The sequence below is a fragment of the Peromyscus californicus genome, unplaced genomic scaffold (genome assembly GCF_007827085.1).
Source record: "Peromyscus californicus insignis strain IS unplaced genomic scaffold, ASM782708v3 Scaffold_24__1_contigs__length_46423439, whole genome shotgun sequence".
Classification (NCBI taxonomy): Eukaryota; Metazoa; Chordata; class Mammalia; order Rodentia; family Cricetidae; genus Peromyscus; species Peromyscus californicus.
In genome coordinates, this window is record NW_026294535.1 from 43,109,409 (window position 1) to 43,132,386 (window position 22,978).

Here is a 22,978-nt window from a genome sequence, read left to right on the forward strand (position 1 = left end):
CACCTCACCTTTTTACACACAGACAACACAGTGTGTCACTATGCCTCAAAGAACGTCCTCTTATTGCCTATCATAAAGTCCAGAGAGTTTCCAGGTACTATATCCAGAGGTTCCAGGAGGGGGTAAGCCCCTTGTCTTCCATCCTCTCCAACTTATCCCCAGAACTCATCATTCTAAACACTGTTAAGGACAAGCAATCAAGCATTTATTCCGTCTTCACCTACCAGCTGCACTCAGGTAATGGCTGGGAGGATGCTCGCTAGAGGAAAATTCCAGCTAAGCAGGAGGAGTGCTCAAACACCAGCCTTACTACTCCCAGTGAAGTAATGGAGTAGACTTCTCAGCCTTGCCTACAGACCAGAATCACCCTGGTCAATGGGTCCCACTCCTTGCCTACAGACCAGAATCACCCTGGTCAATGGGTCCCACTCCTTGCCTGCAGACCAGAACCACCCTCATCAATGGGTCCCACTCCTTGCCTGCAGACCAGAATCACCCTGATCAATGGGTCCCACTCCTTGCCTGCAGACCAGAATCACCCTGATCAATGGGTCCCACTCCTTGCCTACAGACCAGAATCACCCTGATCAATGGGTCCCACTCCTTGCCTGCAGACCAGAATCACCCTGATCAATGGGTCCCACTCCTTGCCTGCAGACCAGAATCACCCTGATCAATGGGTCCCACTCCTTGCCTGCAGACCAGAATCACCCTGATCAATGGGTCCCACTCCAAGAGCATCTGGTCTAGTTCATGTGGAGGTGACCTGGTGAAGAAACATAGAGATAGGGCTAAAACATCCCCAGTAGACGAAACAACCATGTTCAGCTCAGTATCAACACATGGTTGATAATTAGTCTTGTTTTATTAATACTGTCATTTGCCTCCTTCCAACAGAACATTTATACTCAAGTTCCCTCAGTTATCTACTTCCATCCATCCACTCTTCTGAACGTATCTCTAGAGTTTGGCAGGATCTGCCCAGTTGTTTGTTTGGGGACATATCATGACCACGTTTTGTAAGATGAGGTCTGTCATGGGACTCAGCAGTTCGGCGAGGGTGCTGTCCTCATTCCTTCTGTTGCTGTGAGGAGATGGCTGACAAGAGCCACTTAAGGGAGAAAGGACTAAGGTGGCCCCCAGTCTCCGGTTGCAGTCCACCAAGGCAGAAAGTCGCAGCTGCAGGAGCATGAGCAGCCCGGTCCCAGTCAGGAGCAGAAAGCCATTAAGGAATGCCTGTGTACCCATGCTCAGATCACTTTCTTTTTCATTCAGCTGTGGACCCAGACCATGGAATGGTTCCATAGAGTGGGCCTTCCCACCTTGACCTAATCTAAACAGTTCACTCTTGAGCCTCCCTTCCCAGGTAACTCTACATTGTTCCAAGTCAGTAACTGAAACTAACCATCACAGACATCTGGTCATAGATTAGCAGGTAGTCTACCATTGTTCCATTATCCTTCAAAGTGTGTTAAGGTTTCTACAGAATGGAGGTGCCCTCTGGGTCTCAAAGTAGCCTGGGACAGGCCGTTTTGATACACAGGCTCAATAGATTGTCTCATTCTTTGATAAATAAGCCCTTCTTAACTCATCAGTCATTCCGAAAGTACTGACAGGCAATCCAGAGGCAGCCTGCGAAGCATCATTTACGGCACGTAATATAATGTGAGCAGGGCGGCATCCTTGCTGTTTCGTGATCTGATTTGCCTAAATACCTTTAATCTCTCAGGATCGGAACACGCTTCCAAACACCGGCATTTCTGTGTTAAATATTCAGTATCTTTAAAAGCATGTTTCCCACATGGTAACTGATTCTGTCATATTATAGTCGATCTAGGTAATAAGGTCCATAGTCCCCTCCAGTATAAGAGCGAGTTATTTCACCAGTTAAGATGATTTCATTGCAAAGAAGAGGAGGAGGGGGGGGGAGGAAAGAGGAGGAGGAAGAAGAGGAGGAGGAGGAAGGGGAGGAGGAGGGAAAGGAGGAGGAGGAGGCCGCCTACCTAACTTGACAGGAAAGGAAGGCAACAAGCAGTGATAACTCACAGAGTGGAACCAACTGTGGGGTCAACAGGCTGAGAAAGGCAGGAACTGAGGTGACCTCGCTTGGCAGAGGCAGGACCTGAAGAACGTCACTTACCACTTCCGGCATACTACGGAGACAGTAGTGCCAGCTACTTCGGGTCTGTGTGTGTGTGTGTGTGTGTGTGTGTGTGTGTGTGTGTGTGTGTGTCTCCGTGTGCACACGTGCCGTGTCACACTTGTGGAGAGCTGAGAACAACTTGCAAGGGTCAGTTCTCTCCTTCTACCACGTGGGTCCTGGGGATTGACCTCGGAAGAGCAGGCCTGGAGGCAAGGGCCTTCAGCTGCTGAGCCTTCTCACCAACCCTGCCTGGGTCCTTAAGTCACTCTGACAAACACTTCCCGGGCACAGGGCTCGGGTTAGAGGTCAGTAGGTCACTGACTGATGAGTTCTCTGGTGAGAAGCAAAAGGTGACAAGTATCTGGTACCTATATTTAAAAATGTAGGTAAAAGTGAGTATGGGGGCACACGCCTTCCATCGCAGAACCTGGTAGACAGAGGCAGGCGGATCTCTGAGTTTGAGGGCAGCCTGGTCTATAAAGAGAGTTCCAGGCTGACCAGGGATACATGGTGAGACTATAACTCAGAAAACCAAAATAAGTAAATAAAAGACGAGCTGGATCTGAAATTTTCATTGCTCTGATAGTGTTAGGGGTTTTAGTCAACTGTCCATGGTGAAAACCTGGTAGAGTGTTTACTAATTACCATAAAATTTCTAACCAATGTCCCAGAATTGCTTTAAAAAAGACAAAAAAAAAAACAAAAAACAAAACAAAACCACAGTAATGGACATAGTCACGAAAGGGTAACAGATTCTCAAAACATTAGCTCTGCTGGCTGCCTCACAGAGACTTTTATTACGCTCCAGAAGAAGAGCTGCTTCTTAGACGTGAAGTTCCCTTTCCTCTTAAAACTGTCTTGCTGGCCGGGCGGTGGTGGCGCACGCCTTTAATCCCAGCACTCGGGAGGCAGAGCCAGGCGGATCTCTGTGAGTTCGAGGCCAGCCTGGGCTACCAAGTGAGTTCCAGGAGAGGCGCAAAGCTACACAGAGAAACCCTGTCTCGAAAAAACAAAAAAAAAAAAAACAAAACAAAAAAAAAAACTGTCTTGCTGTAAGAAGTCTATCTTCAGCTTAGAATGTTCCAATGACAAGTTACAGGGAAATGAACTCCTTATGTGGAAGGCGGCAGGTCCCGAAGCCTCACCAAGTGGAATGAGACACCATGTTGAAGGGCTGAAACGAGTCCCAGGCCTGAGATCTTAACGCTCCCGTTGACACCAGAAGGAACCCGCTCTCAACTTTCTCATTATATCAAGCAAGTTGCTAGAACTTTTGTCTAGTCAAATTTAATCTCCATTTCCAAAAACTCCCACGGACTTTCAGACCGTGTAATCCTTTGGTTCATTTTTTTACATTGCTAATGGGTTTCATTTTTAGACCAGACACAAGGCCAAAAAGTCTTCCTGGTTTTTAAAGTAAATGTTAGCCAGAAAAGAGACATAGCTCTTTCTTAACAAGAAGGCTCTGAAGTTCTCTCCTAACCAGTCAAATTCCCAGCACAGAACCAGAAAAATGAGAGTAAAATGAAACCCAGGTGGTAGACTAATTTTTAATTTAGTCATAAATGAAAAGAGGAAAAATATTAATCTTTGATGCAAGTTGTTATGTTATTATGGAGAATATCTTACTGAAGGAATGACCCATCTTTGCTCAGAGGCTAACTGTATAAATGGTAATGTGCTGGGCAAATGTAACTCTGTGTGTCTGTGTGTGTGTCTGTGTGTGTATCTGTGTGTGTGTGTGTCTGTGTGTGTGTGTGTGTGTGTGTGTCTGTGTGTCTGTGTCTGTCTGTCTGTGTGTCTCTGTGTCTATGTGTGTGTCTCTGTGTCTGTGTGTGTATCTGTGTGTCTTGTGTGTGTCTGTGTGTGTGTCTGTGTGTGTATCTGTGTGTGTGTGTCTGTGTGTGTGTCTGTGTGTCTGTGTGTCTGTGTCTGTCTGTCTGTGTGTCTCTGTGTCTATGTGTGTGTCTCTGTGTCTGTGTGTGTGTGTGTGTATCTGTGTGTCTTGTGTGTGTCTGTGTGTGTGTGTGTGTGTCTGTGTGTGTATCTGTGTGTGTGTGTGTCTGTGTGTGTGTCTGTGTGTCTGTGTGTCTGTGTCTGTCTGTCTGTGTGTCTCTGTGTCTATGTGTGTGTCTCTGTGTCTGTGTGTGTGTGTGTGTGTGTGTCTGTGTGTGTGTTTATGTGTGTGTCTGTGTGTCTGTGTGTGTATCTGTGTCTTGTGTGTGTCTTATGTGTGTCTGTGTGTGTATCTGTGTCTTATGTGTGTGTGTGTGTCTGTGTGTGTGTGTCTGTGTGTGTGTGTGTGTATCTGTGTGTCTTGTGTGTGTCTGTGTGTATGTCTGTGTGTGTGTCTGTGTGTGTGTGTCTTATGTGTGTCTGTGTGTGTGTCTGTGTGTGTCTGTGTGTCTTATGTGTGTGTGTGTGTGTGTCTGTGTGTGTATCTGTGTGTCTTATGTGTGTGTGTGTGTCTGTGTGTGTGTGTGTGTGTGTGTGTGTGTGTCTGTGTGTGTGTCTGTGTGTGTGTGTGTCTGTGTGTGTGTGTGTCTGTGTGTGTGTCTGTGTGTGTGTGTGTGTGTGTGTGTGTGTGTGTGTGTGTGTACTGGGGACAGGGGTAGAAGTGAGTGGCTGTGGCAGGAGGATGTCACTGTGACAGTTGATAATGCAATGGAGGTCATGTCTTAGGTAACGAACGGGATTTACCTCACATCTTCCCAGTCATGCACAATCTCTCCAGCTCTGTTTACAGTAATCTGTGGGATTATTTGACAGCAAGGTGACATTCTGACTTTGGAACACCATTTTCTCATAGAAAACGTAATTTCTCGTTGAAACTGTGACTTGCAGTTAGAGCTGGTAGGTTAGGTTTTGGTAAACATCCAAATGTGCATCTGTCTGTTGTTCATGAATGTCTGAGTCCTGGGTGCAGCCCTTTGGGTGTTAATGCCTTGGTCATATGCAAATTGATGTATTCTGAAAGGTTTTAATTACCCATTATTTAAATAAGAAGTTTCCAATTTTTAAACACAAGAGAACGTGAGAAACTAAAACTACTATCTATGATGGATCAAAGCCTCACCGAAGGCAGACACTGCTTCAAGGAACATTATTCAGGTTATATTCTACCTAGACCCATTTAAACAAAAAATTCCTATTATGAAGGAATTTTATTATAGCGTAAAATGTAATCTGCTGGAAATGTGTATGAATTTTTATGAGTCTCGTTGTTTTATTTAAATTCACAGAGTTATCAGCCGTGTGCCACACTGAGGATGTGAAAGAGAAAACCCCTTTGTATTGCTTCTGGGCCTTGCAGACTTCGGGAGGGAGGTTCTTGCCCTGGAGAGCGTGTGTATGGATGCACATGCTCACACATTCATATTTATCTGCATGCAGCTACCTCTCAACTGCATGTCAAGTGGCAAAATTTCCACCCACACTGTAACTCAGAACCGTCTCCTTCCTCCACAAAGTGTGTTCAAGAGAAATCAGCAGAATTCAACATTAAGCCAGACAAAACAAGTTTATGGAGAAAGCTAAAGTAAATGATTTGTTATACATCAGCAAATGATTTTAAAACAAGGTGCTTAAAATTGTGGAAACCTTTTGTGGTTTATGTGATACTTAAAATACACCAAAAAAATTGTGAAACTATACTGATCTAGTACATATTATGAACCCATCATTAGTCAAGAGCTGGAAGGAAGGAAGGAAGGAAGGAAGGAAGGGAGGGAGGGAGGGAGGGAGGGAGGGAGGGAGGGAGGAAGGAGTTCACCTTTGGGTGGGGCACTATCTGATTGTCACAGATTACTAGAAAAGCTAACCCTCCACAGACCTGTTGGTGGCATGCATATGATAACTATGTCACGCAGTTTATGACCAACATTGAATAAGATGACATGGTGGTCAGCAGACCACGGTGTAGGAGCTGGATCTAGCCCAGCATTGATTTCTGTCCAGCTCACAAGGTGCACGTGGTTTTTCACATCTTTAATGGTTGGGGGAATAGAATCCAAAGGATAACATTTTATGACATGTGAAAATTATGTGAAATTCAGGGTTCAGAACCCACAAATCAAGTGCTATTGAGACACACCTGCATTACTGATGGCTGCGGAGCTGACCAGTCCCGACAGAAACCTTACAAGCCACAAAAACTAAAGTACTCATTGGTTCCTAACAGAAAAAAAATTAAGATAAGCATGAGAAATCAGCACACTGTACAGCATACAGTAGGGGTTCTGTAAGTGATATTTATGTACATAAATACAGCCTTGATTTATTTGTGTATGATTCATGAACTAAGCTTTTTGTCCATCCCCCCAGCGGTGGGGGGGTGGGGGTGGTGATCGTATGATCTTAAAGTGTAATACAGAAACTCACCTCAGCAGATCAGCCCGGCCACTCTGAGTAGGCTACTGAACACAACAGATAGAAAGTATAAGCATACACTAACGGAGCATTAATTAGCTGGGTGGTGCTGGTGGTGCACACCTTTAATCCCAGCACTTGGAAGGCAAAGGCAGGTGGACCTCAGAATTTGAGGCCAGCCTGGTCTACAAAGTGAGTTCTAGGATAGCCAGAGCTACACTGAGAAATCCTGTCTCAAAAAAAAAAAAAAGGGGGGGGGGGGATATATTAAACATTAAACTCACAGGATGTGGTCCAGGCAATCCAACAGTGAATATCTCACAATGGAAATCCAGTAACTGTCCAGTTCATGTGGCTGGCTGGCTCTGTAGTCCCAATCTGGTGCTGGAGTCCTGGAGGATTCTGGAGAGGTGCTGGTCTTCAGTCCACATTGGAATCTTGAAAAAGTTGTATTTAATATCAGCCACAGTGACAGGATAGAGAAGCCTGCCAGTCGGAGTGAGGACAAGCAGGCACTAACAGTACCCCTCCTTCAGTCCTTTCAGATGCCAACAGAAAGTGTGGCCCAGATTTCGGGTAGGTCTTCTTACTTGAGATAATCTGATTAAGAAAATCCCTCATTGGAGTGTCCAGAATCTTGGGTTTTAGTTGATTCCAGATGTAGTCAAGTTGACAACCAAGATTAGCTACATAGTGAAACCTGATCAAAAGAATACATAAAGCTCAGCCGGGGGCGGTGGTGGCGCACGCCTTTAATCCCAGCACTCGGGAGGCAGAGCCAGGCGGATCTCTGTGAGTTCGAGGCCAGCCTGGTCTACAGAGCGAGATCCAGGAAAGGTGCAAAGCTACACAGAGAAACCCTGTCTCAAAAAAACAAACAAAACAAAACAAAAAAAATTGTTGTTAAACCAGAAATGAACCCAGAAATATTTCACATAAGATCATTACTGTATTTTCCTTTATTCTTGAGAATCCCAGATATATACGATGAAGTATATCAACCCCCATTTCTCCCCTCCACCTCCCTCCATATCCCCCAGCATTCTCCCTCCAAACTTCAAGTCTTGTTTGTTTACATGTTTGTTTTATAACCCACTAAGTCCAGTTAGTGTTGCCCTTATGAGCATGGGTGTGGGCCATCTGCTGGAGAATGGGAATCCTACCAGTGGCCACATCCTCAAAAAAGAATGCTACTCCCTCCCCACCTCCCTTGCCCCCAAAGCTACCATCTGTCAACAGCTCCAGGGTGAGGAGTGGGGCTTGAGGATCATCTACCCCAACTATTCCATAACTTCGGCAAAAATCAAATCAGTTTTAGCAAAGACACCAAGACTTCAATTGGAAAAGACTGTATTCTAAACAAGTGGTGTGAGGAAAACTGTGTGTCCACAGGCAAAAGGAGGAAGTTGGGAGCTTAGTGGCATAACACACATTCAATATACACAAGCCGTAGGTTCCACATGCAGCACACACACACACACACACACACACACACACACACACACACACACAGAAATGGAGATGCTGACTGCTACTGCATGGATGAACTGTGTTAAGTAAAATAAACTAGTAACTAAATGGCAAATGCTGTACAGTTCCACTATGTGGCGTATTGAGTCAGAAACCATAAAGAGAGTGGATGGTGGTCACCATAGGCTGGGGAGGAGAAGAAACGGGCACTGTGTATGACGGGTACAGAATGTTGGTGTTGCAGTCTGCAAAGAGTTGGGGTGGGGCCATAGTCGCTCAACATTGAAATGCATTTAACACCAGTGTACGCTTGAAAATGGGTAATTCACCAGGCGTGGTGGCTCAGGCCTTTGATCCCAACACTTGGGAGACAGAGACAGGTAGATTGCTAATGAATTGGAGGCCAGCCTGGTCTACATAGTGAGTTCCAGGCCAGCCAAGAAACCTTGTTTCACAAAAAAAAAAAAAGAAAGAAAGAAAGAAAAAGAAAATGCAGTACATTTTATGTGTTGCTCTTTTCTATTAAATACAAAATAATATATGAATTGTTATCATATTATTATCTGAACAGAAGCCAGAGCTGGGTGTGGTGATACACATGTCTAATCCCAGCACTCTGGAATCTGGGGCAGAAGGATCACAAGTTCAAAGCCAGCATGGGCCACACAGTAAAAGGATATCTCAAAAAAATAATAACAACAGTGAAATAAAATTTAAATGCCCACTACTATCACAATTTAAAAAAACAAGAAAAAAGTCCTATAATCATTTAAAACAGTGGTTCCCAACCTGTGGGTCATGACCCCTTTTATAAGGTTGTCTAAGACCATCAGAAAACACAGATATTTACATTACAATTCACAACAGCAGCAAAATTACAGTTATGAAGTAGCAACAAAAATAATTTCATGGCTGGGATTCACCACAGCATGAGGAACTGTAGTAAAGGGTTGGAGCTTTAGGAAAGTTGAGAACCACCAACTTAAAAGGATGGGCAAGTTTCCTAGGAAGTGTTTAATAGATTCCAGTTCCCACATGAAACACGAATCTCAGAGGAAAGTGGGGGTCCCACCAGCATTGCCCACCCAGATTTCCAGTAGTCGAGTTTCAAGCTTTACTATGATCAACCAAATGGGGAATCCCTGAGTAGTCGGTGGGAAATCCATCATCCTGTGTGCCATTACACTGTGGACTCCTCAAGCCTGAGGATATCGATGGTTTGAAAATCTGACCAAAAATCAGTCACTTCTATGAATATATAATCACATTTCCCAGAAGATAGAAGTTCAGATCCAAAACAAATCTTTACATCTAAAACAGCTGCTGTAATGTTCCAAACAATAACTTTCTATTACATAAAAATCGAGAGAGATGTAACTGGTTTTTAGGATATTAAGAAAATGCTGATAATAAAGCATTATCAGAAAAAAGAAACATTTTTGCTACCATGGGCTTTGTTTTAGATCAATAATTTGATTTAAAAAATTCATGTGTCCCTCTCTATTTATTTTAAAATAAGATAAAAATCTACCAGAGTAAAATGCCTCTGGTCTATACATACTGCCTCAGAAAATAAAAACTCATTATAAAAGGATGACTTATTGTCCCCAGATCACCCAAAACACTCTTGCTGCTGTTTTCCCCAAATCTAAGTGCAGTCTAGGAGACTTCCTTTGGAGAACCAGGGCAGGAGAAATTCCAAGAGTAGGAAGCAAAGACGAAAGTTTCTAAGTCTGGAGCTGGGGTCCAGCTCCCCAAACAGGATGGACCAAATGTCACACTGCTATGTGCACACCCACAACTGGCCGCTCACACAGCCTGTTCCTCTGCACCTTCCTGCCCCTGGAGTCACCGGCCAGGAAGCGTGCCAACCTGCCACTCTACAGGGGCTCCTTGGCAAAACCTCAACTTAAAGAAATGGATGCATATGTAAGAGAAGAATAAATTAAAAAAAAAAAATGTGGCTCAGAAAATATTGGGCACGTGACAGTAGGGGGCAGAATTTTTGTTTTGTTTTGTTTTTCGAGACAGGGTTTCTCTGTGTAGCTTTGGAGCCTGTCCTGGAACTCGCTTTGTAGACCAGGCTGGCCTCGAACTCACAGAGATCCGCCTGCCTCTGCCTCCCGAGTGCTGGGATCAAAGGTGTGCGCCACCACCGCCCGGGGGCAGAATTTTGATCAAGGCACTTACTCTTCCCATTAGCCCCACCCACCAAGGACAACATCTACTCTACACACACACACACACACACACACACACACACACACACACACACACGTCTTGAGGAACAAATGGGAGATACGGTTCAATCACAAAAATCATTACTTTTAAACAAGGTTTTAGTAGCAAGTTTCTAATTAATTCTAATTGCTTAATTAATCTCTGACTTTTTTTCCTGTCCACTCAATCTGAGGTTACATCTTGAACCACAAAAGGTCAACCATGCAGGCTTGAGAGACAGCTCAGAAATCAATTGCGGTGTTGCAGGGGACACAGGTTTGGTTCCCAGTACCCACGACTGGCAGCTCACAACCACTTATAGCCTCTGTGAGTGTGCACAAGCAAGAGTGAGCACATGCCGAAAAATGTTTTTAATCTTTAAAAAAATTTATCAATAAGTTCTACACACCTAACATGCGGAGGGGAGGTGCTGGAGAAAGTCTGGTCAGGACTTTCTCGTCCGATTTCTGTGGTTCTAAATTGCTGAACTTCTTCTGTAAGAAGCATGCTTTTATATATATAAAAAACTTCTGGGGTTACATTTCAAAGTCATCTGAAATAACATTACCTGAGGCACGTTTACCCATCCAGGTAACAACCACCCATGTTACCTATTCAGTCCCCAAACTAACTCCCTTGGGGGTCCACAGGGATAATCCTGCAACACCATTTAGGGTACCCTGACCATGTGCCGGGCATTGCCTCAAGAACTTCCCCAGAACTATGTAACCCCCACCCCATTATGCCATGCCAACACTGCCCATTCTTCAGAGGAGGAAACAAAGCTCAAGGCAGTCAGTAACTTTCCCGAGACCCTGCAGCTGATACTGATGGAGCTGCAATGTGGCTTCCAAAAGACCACTAATCACTGTCACTTCCCTCAGGGTGAAACCCCTTCCTCACCTCCGGAGGGTTGTAGTCTAGCTGGCAAGGAAGGAAGGAAGTAGCCAATGAGGACGCTGTGCTAAATGATAGGATGCCGCACAAGAGGGAAACCTGAGTGGTCGGAAGGGGTGAGGATTGGCAGAGAACAGTTCTCAGAGGAGGCTCCCAGCAGAGCCAGGAACGGGTCTCACCACAGAAGCCAAGGTGGGTGGAGAATAAAGGCCACATGCTGTGTCCTGAGAGTTTCTAACAGGCCACGTTGCACACCCAGGGTAGTTCCGTGAAATGGGTGAAGTGCTCACTTTAATCAAGACACCCCAAGACTAAAAGTTGCCTAAAGTTAAACATCTCCAGGTGCCAGAGATTTAAAAAGAATCAGAGACAAAAAATGAACCGCTATGAGTCCGACCCGGAGCCCACGGCTCTTTCCGCCACACTGCCGCCTCACAAGGAAGAGCAGTGAGGAGAAGAGGGAAAAACTAAACGCTCCTTGAAGCCATTCTGGATAGACTGGAGAGACAGCTCAGTCAGGAAAGTGCTTGTGGGACGTGAGTTCGAGCCCCAGAACACACACACGCACGCGCGCGCGCGCGCACGCACGCACGCACACGCACACGCACACACACACGCACACACATGCACACACACGCACACACATGCACGCACACGCGCACACGCACGCACACACGCACGCACGCACGCGCACACACGCGCATGCACACACACACACGCACGCGCACACACGCGCATGCACACACACGCACGCGCGCACACACGCACACGCACGCACACACGCACACACATACACACAAGTACAGACACATTGTTTTAAAAAGAAGTGGTAGCACACATCTATAACTCCAGAGTTCAGTGGGTAGAGAAAAGTGGATTCCCGAGTCTTCCTTGCCAGCTAGCCTGAGCCACCTCGGTGAGTTCCAGGCCAGTGAAGGAGTTGGTCTCAAGCATAAATAAATAACATAAGAAAGCTGGATGGTGTCCCAAGGTTTGCTGGGCAGTTGTGGCGGTGAACATCTTCGATCCCAGCACTTGGGAAGGAAAGGTCGGCCTGTCTCAGTGAGCTCCAGGCCAGCCTTGTCTACATAGTGAATTCTAGGACAGCCAAGACTACACAGAGAAACCCTGCCTCAAACACAACAAAACAAGGTTGTCCTCTGACCTCCACATGAGTACATACACAACACACACACACACACACACACACACACACACACACACACACACACACATCTTGGTACCATAAATCCCTGGATGCTCCCACAGCAGCCCAGCAAATTAAATGAGATGAAGGCCAGAAACTCAAAGCTACCAAACTCAGTGGATAAACAAACCAGGAAATTCAAATAGTCTAAGAGGGAGTTGAGTCCCAGCCAATCAGAAGCAGCTGAGCACCAGCCAATCACAGCGGCCACCACTCAGACCTTACTGACTGAAAGTAAACCTGAGCAGTGCCCAGTCCAGCTCACACCCTGACACCCGACACTCCACCCCCACACCCCTACACCCCACTCCCCCTGCTGTCTGCGCCCTCCAGCCTGTTTAGCAGCTCTCCAAACCTCTCCTGCTTTGAGTAACACACACACACACACACACACACACCATTTGTGACTAGGTCTCTGCTTGATTTGGACTGTGAAAGACTTTTAACTGACCAAAAGGCAAGCAGCCACACACAGCACATCCCTCGGGATGATCTTCCCTATCTGGGAATGTTTGTGCAAATGTGAGCATGTGTGAGCCTGTGCTGGAAGGCCCAGGGTGAAAATTTAGACTACCTGACCTCTGGGTACCCTTAAAACTAAAGATAATATTATTCCACGGAATAATCCTTGGTTTCCATGGTAACACAGGCACTCCCAGAAGTTAAGTGTAGCCACAAAATGAAGTTCTACTTAGCACTGGTTTTGTTGCTGTGACAACACTGTACTTCTCTGAAGACCAAAGCATCGTTACCTTAGTTATCCCAGGCAGGGTCCTCAGTCTTCTCAAGGACACACAAGCATCCTTAAGGGCCTCTCTGTTCTCATCATGCTGAACCTCTTGGCCATAGCCGACACTTCCTCCTAACAGTTCTGTCCTTCGTTTCCACGGCTCCACATTTCCTCTCCTCTTGCCCTGGCTGCTCATTCCTTCCTCTTGCTGGTTCCTCTTCCTCTTACTAGTCTCTACACTGGGACATGGTTTGGGATTACCTTCTCTGGGATCTGTAGGATGTCCCTGGATCCACTGGTTCAGTTCCTAATCTTCAAGTATCACCAATGTGCAAACAATTTGTGCCTTCAGCTCTGACTTACAAGGGACCAATGTTTTCCTGTCCAATGGGCATCTGAAGGCAGCCACGCTCCAGCTGAACTCAGAACTTCCATTCCCTACAACTGTTTTCTGTTTCAGTAGATTGCTCAGGACAACCCTTGGGTGTGGCAGTTTACACCTGTAATCCCAACAGGCTGAGGCAGGAGGATTGCACAAATTCAAGGCCTGCCTGGGCTGTGTAGTGAGTTTTAGGCTAACCTGGCCTTCAGAATGACAGCCTGTCCCAAAGAAACAAAATAGTCTTTACTCTATCCCCATTTATAACCCATCAGTAAATCCCTTTGTTATTCCAAAAGACATTTTACAATCAACAATTTCTTCCCATCTCTTTGGTGCAAAGGCCCTGGACTTACACGGCTCACCTGAAGTAGCCCTGGAGGTCTTTCTGCTCCCATTCTTGTCTCTAGAGTTGTTCTCCCAACTTCTAACTATTAGAACAACATCTGACCTCCCCGGGACCTTACATCTCCACACAAGCCAGCCCTTATCCGTCTCTGCTCCCCTTCCTCCTGGCTCATCACCACAGCCCCTCTATTGCTTCCCTCACACCAAGCTGACTCAGGGCCTTGGCATGTGTTTCCAATATCTAGGGTGCTGATCTCCCTCACCTCCTCATCACCTGCTCTTCTCCCTCACAGAGGGCCTTTCCCACCCTGTGCCGGCGCTCTCAATGGCATTATCCTGTTCTAGCCTCCTCATAGGCTCTTCGTTTACTTCTCCGTTGCCTTTATTTCCACTACAAAGTAAGCTTCCAGAGGGCTGAGTCTTCGTTCATCTTTTTGTTGTTGTTGTTTTTTGAGACAGGGTTTCTCTGTGTAGTTTTGGTGCCTGTCCTGGAACTCGCTCTGTAGCCCAGGTTGGCCTCGAACTCACAGAGATCCTCCTGGCTCTGCCTCCCGGGTGCTGGGATTAAAGGCGTGCGCCACCACCACCCGGCTTGTCTTTGTTTATCTTGTTCATCGGAAACCCCATTGCTTCAGAGGGCGCTGGTTCTCAGTGAATGTTTGTAGAAGCCGCTGCCCACGTTAAAGCTTCTGTCGACTGAATCCAGCGATGACTTTCTGCCATAACTGGAGACAGAGGTGTTGCAGCCATTGGCCTCTGTCCTAAGCAAATGATCGTTCAATCTCGAGTTGCCCAAGTCGCCCCAACAAGACTCCAAAGCCCCCGCCCGCGCTTGTGGGTGACCCTGGAGTAGCGTCGCCAGTGGCTTATGGGGTCCATTCCTTTTGTCTCACTTTCCCAGTTTCTTAATCTCACATTCCCAAAGTTTTCATGTGAGACACAAAACTAAAATAACAAATCAACTGGTTTCTTCCAAGATTGTGTGTGCTTATTTAAAATGTAAGCCCAGCATGGTGGCACACGCCTTGAATCCCAGCAGGCAGAGGCAGAGGCAGGCAGATCTCTGTACTTTGGAGGCCAGCCTGGTCTACATAGAGATTTCCAAGCCAGTCAAAGCTACATAGTGAGACCCTGTCTCCAAAAAAAAAAAAAAACCTAACTAAACTAAATCACAGTATGCTTATTTAAAATGTGAAGACATCAGGGCAGAGCAGTGCTAACAACTGGGCCAGGACATGAATTATCCCATTTATACGGTCAGACATATGTCCCATTCTCTTAGAATACAATCCAAAAGTAATGTCATGACCCAACTCCGATTTCATAGAAAAACCCCCACGTGGACACCCTCTGCAATTTCTAGTGAGTTTCTGGTTTCGTAGCAAGCACATTTTCAGAAACGTCCCCTATTTTTAGATATTCAAGCAAATCTCATAAGGAGGATTAAGGATTAGGTGTTATCAACATTGGCAAAGATAAAATAATAATTCTTAATCATAACTGCATTATGTGGGGAAAATGACTTCCTTTCATTGGATTTGGGTTAAATCGTTATACTGGAATTGGCTTCTGGACAAGTCCCAGGTGAGTTGTCATAGTCACGAGCGGGAAACCACAATTTGCCATTGGTATCCTATTATTTCTATACTGTTCGGTTATTTGTGACCTGAATAAATAAGGTCTGGTGGCTTCACAGGGCGAGAATGTCTGCTAAGACAGACAGAAGCAAAGGCCAGGTGAATGTGACAAGACGCTGAGGTGCGGCTGTCTCCAGAGCCTCCTCACACCAACCCCACTTCAGAGGGAAGTGATGGGGCTGGCTGACACAAGGTCGATCACAGGGGGAAATCCTTTGTGCTGTTGTTACATCCCATGAATTCCTGGAGAAAATATATTTCAAGACTGAGTCACCTAGAAGATTGTCCATCCTTTTCAACAGGTCCTTTTGTATGTCCAGTCGCAGCAGAGTGTTTCACTTCTAACTCTTCTATCAACGGCATAACTATGAACTAATTCCACTTCCCCAGTTGACAGTAATATACGACATTGCTTGGTGAGGCTTTTCAAAGGTTCCTCACACCTGTAACGCTAGCGCTCTACTAGACACAAGGAGGCAGAAGCCTGCAAGTTCCAGGGCAGCCTGCAAGCTCTTGTCTCAAAAAAATATTTTTTTTCTTGGAGAAAAGATACTAGAATAAGGTGAATATCACCACAGCTCTGGAGAAGAAAGGTATCTTAATTTGGGTTTCTATTGCTGTGACCAAATACCATGACCAAAGAGCAAGTTGGGGAGAAAAGGGTTTATTTGGCTTACACTTCCACATAAGTGTTCCTCATCTAAGGACGTCAGGACAGGAACTCAAACAGAGCTGGATCCTGGAGGCCAGAGATGATGCAGACCATAAAGAGGTGATAATTACTGACTTGCTTTCCCTGGCTTGCTCAGCCTGTTTTCTTATAGAACCCAGGACCACCAGCCCAGGGATGGCACCACCCACAGTGGGCTGGGCCCTCCCCATCAATCACTGAGAAAATGCCCTACAGCTGGATCTTACAGCAGCATTTCCTCAATGGAGGTTCCCTCCTTTCAGATAACTCTAGTTTGTATGTCAAGTTGGCAAAAGACTAGCCAGACCAAAATGCCAGAGACTTCTGGCTAGTGGTAACTCCGCAAGCCACCAGTATTACTAGAAAATGCCCACAAGTGCCTGTTCTTTAAACTCAAAATCCTTTGACCAATCTTCTGACAAGAATGTGCACACACTGGGCTGGTAAGACGGCTCAGCCAGTAATGCACTCATCATGCAAACCTAATAACCCAAATTCAATCCCCGAAACCTGCAGAAAGACGGACAGCTCCACAAACTTGTCTTCTGACCTCCACACGAACGTCCATACACACACAGTAACAATAAATAATAATTCTTTCTAAAAGAGTGTCCGCAAGCCCTCATGTGCTTTATCCGCCAAATGACTCGAGGATATGATGCACTGAAAATGATGAGCTCATGTGTGCATCCACACACACCTGTGTAAAAAGGAGGAAACTGGGTTTCCAAGCATGTGAGTCTCAATGGTGGCTCTTTATTCAAATACGGTGTTTGAATGTCCTTTCTTCATAGCAGCTGAGCGATACTAGATTAAAGAAAACACTAATTGGTTCAACAGGAGAGCAAATCAGAATACCATATTAAGAAATCAGCGGCAACTCAGCTGTCTGTTATTGAAGGGACTCTAGCTAGCCCAGGCCTGGCAATCAAAGCTCTGGCAGGCTGTGCCCTTCTCCTGCATTCCCTCTGCCTTGTTAAAAACCGTTAGATTACATTCCTGAAGCTAGCCCCCAAGATCCATCCCTTATTTGACCACTCCCTCCTCCTGAGGCTGACTACCAAAGTCCAGCTACCAAAGTATTGAAGTCCAGCATCAAAAGCCCCCTTTGGCTCACCTAATTAACATGCCCAATGAAAATTAAAGACCTCATCCCAGCACAGGATTTCCCCTTTAACCTTTACAAACCGCCATTTGCCTACGGGCCACATCTGTCTCCTCTCTATCCAGAGGAATTCCTTTGTCCCGTCCACGTCCCCCCTACACACAAACACCCCATCCTCCTCTCCCTTGTTCCCTTCCCCTTCCCCCTCATCCTCTATCTCCTGTCTTTGTCCCTTAGCCCTGCCCTCTGTCCCTCTGGGGCAAATAAATCTCCTTTGTGCTGAGAACTTGGTCTTGGGGTGTCTTGAGCCGACTTAGAGGTCCCTACAGTTATCTCCATCTTATCCTTAAAAAATGCTGAAACATCACGGGAGCTGAAGCCATGCTCCCGTTCAAACCAGAGGCCTCCTCCTCATTTAAACTGTAGACTCCTCTCCCTGACACAGAACCTGTCTCACATCTCTAGTTCCTAGCCTAACACCCATAAAGGGGTTGAATGCATATGTTCTCTAACAGGACGATCTCGTGATCTCCTTTGAACTCCTACAGAGAACGTTTTCCACGTCTTTACTCAGTAGACCCATGTTTCTCAAATGTACCCCACAGAAGGTAAATGCTTTGCAATATTGATGACTGTTCTATTAAAAACAAAGAGAAGAAACAAAGCCAACAGCAGAGCTACCGTGGGATCCAACTATACTGCTGTTGCTGGTGTCTTAGATCCTGGGATGCTGAAGGCTCCGTTTTCTCAGACCCCAGTGGAATCTAAGTCAGTGTATACTGGGCATACTTCTGCAGCCATTTTGTATTGAGGTACTATTCATAAGAGCCACATTATGGAATCAACGTAGACATTCACCAATAGATGAATAAAAAAAAATGTAGTATAGACCCACGTCTCAAAAAAGAAAACAGCCGGGCGGTGGTGGCGCACGCCTTTAATCCCAGCACTCGGGAGGCAGAGCCAGGCGGATCTCTGTGAGTTCGAGGCCAGCCTGGGCTACAGAGCGAGTTCCAGGAGAGGCGCAAAGCTGCACAGAGAAACCCTGTCTCGAAAAAACCAAAAAAAAAAAAAAAAAGAAAAGAAAAGCAAAAAAATAAATAAATAAAAAAAGGAAGATGACCCCATCGGATGATAAAGAACTGAGAAATCCTTATTCTTAGATGCACAGATAAACACAGCTCTCACCTCTCATCAAAGAAACATCTCTTCCCAACAGACGGAAACCATTACCGAAAACCACAACCAGTCAGGATGCAGAGAACAAGAGACCGCAACCAATCAGGATGCAGAGAACAAGAGGCCGCAACCAACCAGGATGCAGAGAACAAGAGACCGCAACCAACCAGGATGCAGCGAACAAGAGACCGCAACCAACCAGGATGCAGAGAACAAGAGGCCGCGTGGTGTCCGGTTCCAGCTGATCCATCTACAACACAATTCCTGTACATAAGCCTCGGGGATCATTGCAGAAGATGAGACAGGAAGACTGTGAGAGCTGGGGGTGTGGGACACAGACGTTTTCCATGAGATCATGTCTCCTAGAAATGTTGGAGGGGCTGCACCCTCTAACTCCCAACAACATGGCTGCCTAAATAAGACCTGAACAAGGACGCTGGTAAGACTCATGCTAGCGTGCAGGGGGAACGCCCACAGGACCTCAACCCCAGACAGAGAACCACCGGCGACTAGGGAACACTGAGAGCCGAAGAAATGGTCTCCCCCCAGGTAAATCCTCATGACTGGCTTCCCAATGCCAAGTGATCAACCCTGAGATTATATCATACGGCACCCAGGTCACATTGTATGGACTGAGCAGGTTGTATTATGTATTTAGGAATTCACTCACACACACACACACACACACACACACACACACACACACACACACACACGTATATATGTAACAACAAAGAAATGAATTTGAGAGAGAGCAAGGGCCTTGGTACATCAGAGAGGTTGGAGGGAGGAAAGGGAAGAAATGATGTAATTATATTGTAATTTCAAAAAATGATTATAAATTTTAAGATCCCGTATCTGGTGTACCTTTTCTGTATTTAGAAATGCTTTCCTATGCAAACACTTAACCATTGTGTTTCAGCAGAGTACAGAGGTAAATCACGTAATACGCTGTACAAGTTTGTGGCTTGGAAGCCAGAGCCCTGGGGGGGACGTGGGCTGTGCTGCGGAGGCTGTGTTGAGTACACCCTAAGCTGTTTGCACAAAGACAAAAACATCCACAAGTGCGTTTCTAGGAATCCGCCCTCACTGTTCCCCGGCTCTCGGATGCCTGTAAAAGGCCAAGGCTCGCACTAAGAAAACCAACCTGAATGCCTGTCTGGGAAAGTTAAGTCATTCCGACTCAGACACTCTCTGTATGGCTTTGCACCTGGGGACAGAACGGTCACGTTTGACTCCTGCTGTGGTTCGGGAGCCCGTCCCAGCCTGCCTGGGACTTCCGCTTCTTTACCTTGATAAATCCCCACCCATCCCCGCCTCTCTCACACACAGCCCAAGATCCGAGAAAAACAACGCCGCCGGGATTGAAGCATAAACCGGAAGCGCAGGTCTGCCAGCTGCCAGCTGAAGGACTTCCTAAGCCAAGGAGTTTAAGCAAAAGCAATATATCATTTAGGGAAATGCAAACGCTGGAGAGTATACTAGGCCTGCATTTAGTTTCTAATCTGTTTTTGCACCGCTGCATGCCAAAGTTGATTCGAATAAATATTTAAATAAAATCTGAGCTGCACATAGAGTATTGCGAAAAGGACCCCGTCGGGCGTGACTGGGAGTTCATCGGTGGTGCACTTGCGCCCTCTGCTGCTCGAAAGCGTTCCCAACAGCTCATTCTCCCTGCGTTCTATTTCTGGTTTTTTCCCTCTTCAGCGCTGCGGGGCGGGTGGTAACGTTATTGTTTTGGTTTATTTCGCACATAACGAATGGCAATCAGAATGCATAAACTTGTTTTTTGTTTCGCCCTCATCTCAAAGAGATTTCTCGGTCAAAAGTACTCAGAGATTTCTTGTTGGGCTGAGATCATGGAGTATATACTATTCTTTATATTATAATATGTCCTGGCTGGGTGTAATTCTAGCAACTTGGATGGCAGAGGCAACACAGTGCCTGAGATGTCTGTGAGTTTCCGGATGTGACTGTGGTCCTGTAAGACTGGGATCCTGCCTCCTTAAAAAAAAAAATAAAATGTCCCATAAAAGGTATTTTATGTGGGCATCCTGATAACACATCATGGAGGTTCAAATTGTATTCATTATGCATACTTTTTAGTCTTCATTTTACATGGCTTATTTCTCGGAGTTGCCATATTTAACATTCATAAACATGCCCACGTGCTTTCATAGGACCTACTTATAATAAATACAACTTACTATTAAAAATACAAAGTTGGGGCTGAAGAGATGGCTCAGCAGTTTAGAGCACCTGCTGCCCTTGCAGAGGACCCAGGCTCATTTCCCAGCACCCCCATGGAGGCTCACGACTGTCTGTAACTCCAGTTCCAGGCAGATCTGATGGCCTCTTCTGGCCTTTGTGGGCAATGCATGCATATGGTGTACATGCATATGCTTAGTCAAACATATAACATAAAATAAATCTTTGGAAAAAAAAGATACAAAGCTTCCAGGCCCGGTGGTGCACGCCTTTAATCCTAGCACTCAGGAGGCAGAGAGGTGTGGATCTCTATGAGTTCAAGACAGTAGTCTACATAGGGAATTCCAGGATAGTCAGGGCTACACAGAGACCTGTCCAAAATTAAAAAATAAAAATAAAAAAAGAAGTTAACCCAGGTTCAGTAGTATGTGCCCAGCTACTTGGGATTCTGAGACAGGAGGATTCCAAGCTTGAAAGCAGCCTGGGCTACACAGTTAAGTTCAAGACCAGCCTGCATTAGAGTAAATCCTCTCAATCAGACCAAAAGCTACATTATTAAATAAAAAGCCTTCCCTGTCTATCTAAAATTCCAATTTTACTGGTTTTTCTCTATTCTTGTCTGGTAAACTACCCTCTTCATGTGTCCTCTGAATTTCATAATTCTGATAATCGGAGTGTTTAGCTCATCTTAGTAAAGAATGAAAACAACACATGTCTCCCTTTATTTTCCATTTATCCCCTCATGTTTTGTGAGACATCAAGCAGGCTTTAACATACCAGATCTAAGGGTAAACACTGAATTAGGAGGGTCAGCCAGACCTGAGATTAAACACATTTCTCCTTAAAGTTATTTAATGAATGGATGGGTAGGATGAGAAGAATCCTGAACTCTGTTTCTTCAGACAACACAGGTGTCGTATAAACCTGTATAAAAGTTTAAAGAACGGTACATTTTTGGAAGGAGGCGTACCCCCAGAAACCAGTGCCCTTCAAGTCTGTACCCCTAAAATCACACATGGGAGCCTTAAAACTCTAGGATGCCCAGCCCACCTGTTGAGCAGTTACGTAAGATCCCTGAGGCCAGAAGTTCAAAGATTCCTGTGCTCAAAAGTGAGTGTGAGGGGGGATCGCAGCCAGGAAGGAAATCCACTCTCTTGGGGCTGTCAAGGTCCTTCAAGGAGGGCTTCTCGATTTTGACGTCTCTGTGTGAATCAAAGCACACTGATTAGTAGATTCTGAGTATTTCTAACCAGCTGCTAGTTGATATTGATGCTGTTGAGCCAAGGGTTCCACTTGGTCAGCAAGAGCCTAGCAAGGCAAAAAAAAAAAAAAAAAAAAAAGGTAATTTGTTGTAATGTGAAGTAATAACATCTGTGTGGACTGAAAATGCATATCGCAACCTCATTACTGTCATGCTGTGCTAACTGCGGTAGAAATGGAGGATGGAAGCAGACAGGGAAGAAAATCTTGATAGTTCTGCAGCGGGTTCACTCTGTTATCTTCCTTCGCTTTGATGTTCTCTGTCATTCTATCTTCTCCTAGCGGGAAAAAAAGAGTTAGTGCTGCTCCCCACCTGCTTCTTCAGAAATGGTGTCAGAATTTGCATGAGATAATTCTACACCCCGCATCTCAAAGATACAGCCATCTAAACCACATAAGCTTAAGTCATATTAGAAGTCGGTTCGCGGATCATTTCCGTCAGGCGTTTCTTAACCATTTTGATCCGTCCGAGCTCCTACCTGTGCAGACTGTGCAGCCATGTGAGGCTGATCAAATCAACCCTGGAAAGCGTAATTGGTAAGTTTCCTCATGTGGTTTTGAGAAATTAATCAAGACAGGTCTGGCGAACCTTTGCTGAGAGAGTCTCTTTGGGACAAATGACTTAGTCCCCAGTACACTGCCATAAAAGAAAACCCCAGCTGCAAATCCCAAGGTGACCCATTTATCCACTCGGTTGGAGAATAATGACTTCTTAAGCACCACAAATAATGCCACTGGTTTAAAACCAATTTGGCTAATATGATTAAATGAACTATTTGATCTTTTGGGTTCAAAACCCATCAATTTGACTCATAAGTTAATATTTTAATAAGGATGTATGCATCGTGAATCTTCCAATACCTTCCAACAATGTTTCAGAGGAACAAGTGTCCAAAAGTCGCATCACACTGGAAATCCACAGAATTAGTCAAAAACTGAGAGTGTAATATTCTTGCCTTAAGCACTTATTTCATTTATCAGTGATGGCAAAGGAGTTACTGTACCTCAAACCCCCATTATTCCAGCCTCCTCAGTCCACCACCTCCTGCTGTGGAGCAATCTTAGTACACTGTAAATATGTATCACTCTCATTGGTCAATAAAGAGCTGACTGGCCTATAGCTAGACAGGATTTTC

General features: G+C 45.5%; 1 long non-coding RNA gene across 1 annotated transcript; it reads right to left on the bottom strand.

Moving 5' to 3' along the window:
• Window positions 1–512: 512 nt before the first annotated feature.
• Window positions 513–21,886, bottom strand: LOC128120026 (uncharacterized). The gene is made up of 3 exons (XR_008221756.1): window positions 21,633–21,886; window positions 6,796–7,211; window positions 513–766 (listed from the first exon to the last, which is right to left on the bottom strand). It is a non-coding gene; the product is annotated as an uncharacterized LOC128120026 (long non-coding RNA).
• Between the last annotated feature and the right edge of the window lie 1,092 nt (window positions 21,887–22,978).